This window comes from Ornithodoros turicata, chromosome 1 (genome assembly GCF_037126465.1).
Source record: "Ornithodoros turicata isolate Travis chromosome 1, ASM3712646v1, whole genome shotgun sequence".
NCBI lineage: Eukaryota > Metazoa > Arthropoda > Arachnida > Ixodida > Argasidae > Ornithodoros > Ornithodoros turicata.
The window spans coordinates 159954646-159958498 of NC_088201.1; the positions used below are offsets into that span (position 1 = coordinate 159954646).

The window sequence follows — 3853 nt, forward strand, 5'->3', positions numbered from 1 at the left end:
ACTACAAGAAGTCAGCCCAGGACGCACATTTCCCCAGGGCGTCTGTCGTGACGTTGCACACCTCTGCGAGGCCGACAACGGCGAGCCCTTTCGCCACCCACCACCACCATTACAAGAGATTGGTTTCCGCAAACTTGGTTGTGTGTTATGCGAGAGTGACATAGAGGGTACCATTATTCAGGTGTACATGCAATTCAAAGCAAGGGAAGCATTATAACGTCATTTATTTAGTCCCATCGTGTCCCTTAAATACGCGTACATATTTCAGTAGCACTTGCATCTCATTTTCAAGAATTCGTCGCAGTATCCGCCCCTGTATCCTCGAATGGACGCGCAGTGGCTGTGACACTCATACTGGTTGAATGGACAGCCAAAGCCACCTATAAGGGTACGAGGAATATGTAATCAAATGGCGACCAAACAACAGATTGTTTGCTAGGACATAGGACACTCTTCTCGATGTATTCCGGAAGTGCGGATATAAAGTAGACCCAACCTCTCGCACGAACGATGACACGCGCTCTTTGTGGAGAAGTTTACGAACATGCACGAACTATAGAATACGCGCAGTATTAGCGTTTCAACATTTCTGTTTCTTGTTCAACTTTTAACCAGCGAAACCAACTTGTCCCTTAGAGCTTGAAGGTTAACGGGACCTCAACTTGGGTCGGACTGTGATTGATATCAGTCGGCTGAAAAACAACCCAATAAAGAGCTAAATAAATAATTGTAGTAGTAATAAGAGTACGATGCAGTTCCCTGACATTTGATTCAACGTTTCTCTTTTCTTCGATCTCTCATCTGGTTTGGAAGTACCAAGCACCTTTATGCCTTGTGAAACGGTGACAGATATTCATGATGCTCTACTTACGACGAACTCTCAAGTGTGAAGCATCTTCAGCTTCTTCGTGGGACTGGGCCAATGTAACTGTGGAGAGACACGTGAATTAAAGAGACGGCACGCTGAAGGGCACATAAAATCTTACTCTAAGTGCCACACATCTGTTTCTATCTCTGTAGATTAGAAAGCTAATTACAGCTGTATGTAAGAAGTGCTATGTAGCAAAGGTATGCTCTGAGAGTCATTGCCAACTCCTTAACTGTTTACTCTGAATTACTGAACTGAATGTGGTTGGATCTCGCGTTGACCCGTTCTCTTTCCCGGGCGCTTGGCGGCATCCACTCCCCCCTCCATTTACGACAAGAGGCTCTGAACATTTTCTGATATTATCAAGCAATGTTTCAACTTGATTGGCTCTGTTAATGCATACGCTTGGTATGACCAGCTAAGACCACTTGCTACCTATCCTAAATTGTGATCCGATATCCGCGAAGAGCTAACTGATGCGCTAACCAACGTTGGTCCACTGACGATGATGATGATGATGAGTTGGCGTTTAACGGCGCATAAGCAACTATGGCCCTTGATATGCTAAACAAATTGCTCAAGCAACATACATCATGGTGCAATATTGGTGCGAGATAGGACCAATATTGGGCCAGTATGTTGTGCTGCTTGGGTGGTTTAACGAGAAAAAGACAACCAAAAAACAAGGGGATTGTGTGGGATGTCGTAAACATGACGTCTTTTCCTGTGGTAGGTAGACGGTAAATTTGGACTACCACTTCGTATTTCGCCTTTATTTCTGCAAATGGGGTTATCAAGGGAACCCCGAAAATGTGACCCTGCATGTGAGCTTGCTCGAAACAAGGAAGAATTGTATGCCACTTACAGTTGAGACAGCGCATATTTGAAACGTCGAAATAGAACCTATAGCGCGCGTATTAAGTCTTTCAGATAAGTCTTACCGGTGGCAATAGCCAACACCAGGAAGATAACGAGGGCCTTCTGCATCTTGATTTGTGGCTGGAAGTAAAGGGCTGTCAATGTTAAAATAACTCTTTTTGTTCCGTTGAAATAAATATCTAATGTTTAGAAATAAATAACCCACAATCAGCGAGGCATCTCAATAAAGAACACTAAGTATAACCGTCGCAGGATGACGGCGACAGGGACAGGGCACTTCTATCACGCACCGGTATTGCATTGTAAGAGAGGAATACCAGTGATGGATCCCACACCAATCCAGGTTGAAGATGGAATGACGATAGGCGTTTTAAACACCAGCACCATTGTTTTGATACGCATGTGGAATATCTAGTTGAATCACCTCGTGTAGGACCGGTACACTCCAAAAATATGTAAACTTTCTATAGATAATAAATGGAAGCTCTGCTTCCACAACTGTCACCCAACTTCTATATCTGTCTGGCCTTTTAAAATAGCAATTCCCGGCCGTCTTTTGAAGTCTTCAAAATTTCCCTTTTTTCAAACGAAGGTTCACACGTGCACTGCGTCATGTGATCTCTAAGAGTGCTTTGTTTGAAAAAACTACAATTTTGAAGACGTGTAAAGTCTACGACGAATTGCTATTTTAAGGAGCCAGACAGATAAAGAAGTTTTGTGATAATTGTGTAAGGAGGGCTTCCATTCATTATTCAGAGAAAGTTCACAAAATTTTGGAGGCTTCCTGTCACATACGGGGTGATGCAACTTAATATGGCATTATCAATTGACCGACATTCACAAACCGATGTGCTCTTCCTAGACCTTTCAAAAGCATTTGACGTGGTGCCCCACGCCAAACTGATGCTAAAACTCGCAGCACATATCCCAAATCCCCGGGTCATTGCATGGCTTCAGGATTACCTTTCTGGAAGGTCACAGTTTGTTGAATACAACGGTCACAGGTCCTCGCGGGTAGACGTAATTTCTGGGGTGCCCCAGGGCTCTGTCCTGGGTCCCTTACTATTTTTGGTCTTCATTAATGATATGTTAAATGACGTCAAATGTAAAGCCTGTCTGTATGCTGTCGACTGCGTAATATACAATGAAATTCAGTGTGACACGGACAGGGACACTCTTCAGAACTCCTTGGACAAAATATGTAATTGGTGCAAGCGATGGCAAATGCGACTGAATTCTGAGAAAACCCTTTGTATGTCTGTTACACGGAAGAATAAGTGCATACCCACTACCTATTTTTTGCACGGAATGCAAGTGAGGAAAGTTGACAAATACAAGTATTTGGGGGTCTTTCTCACTTCCGACTTAAGATGGAACTCTCATGTGCAGCATGTGCTTAGAAAATGTCGGAATAAGTTATTTTATTTAAGGCGATCGCTTGGTTTTGCTACCCCGGAGGTACGTTTGTTGGCATATAAGACTCTAGTCTTACCGATCATCATGTACGCAGTAGCCATCTGGGACCCATACACTAAAACTTTGAAAACCGAACTAGAGAGAGTTCAGCGCTTAGCTGTTAGATTCATTTACAATAAGTATCGAAGGGAAGACTCCCCTACTGCCATGTGCCTTCAGGCGAACCTAGAAACGATTGAAACCCGTAGCCAAAACGAAAGGCTCAAGCTTCTATACCTTATCCTTCATGATCACATCAAGTGCAGGTTGAAACACATTGTCGAGCCGAAAGATCACCTGCCATTAAGAGACCGCCATGCTTTTTCACTGAAAGAGTTCCGTTGTGAAACAGACTTATTCAGGCATTCATTCCTGCCAAGAACAATCTCGGATTGGAACCAGTTACCGTCCGACGTATGTGCCGCCAAATCATTTGTGCAGTTTGTCAAGCTTCTAGAAGCTCATCAAAAGAATTAATGAATTCCCAGATGACTAATGCTTGGTTCTTGCGAGTGTCACTCTTTACAACAGTGTTTTCGTACTGCTCTTTTTGTATTGTTCATGTATTGTAATGCAAGCTAGCAGCTTTTAAAGGATTTAATTCCCACTCCTGTTATGGCTCTAGTGAGCCAACAGTATTGTGAAATAAAT

At 43.3% G+C, this 3853-nt stretch overlaps 1 long non-coding RNA gene across 1 annotated transcript; it reads right to left on the reverse strand.

Moving 5' to 3' along the window:
• Positions 1–204: 204 nt before the first annotated feature.
• On the reverse strand, positions 205–1919 carry LOC135371930 (uncharacterized). Its single transcript, XR_010415736.1, has 3 exons — positions 1810–1919; positions 872–928; positions 205–380 (listed from the first exon to the last, which is right to left on the reverse strand). It is a non-coding gene; the product is annotated as an uncharacterized LOC135371930 (long non-coding RNA).
• Between the last annotated feature and the right edge of the window lie 1934 nt (positions 1920–3853).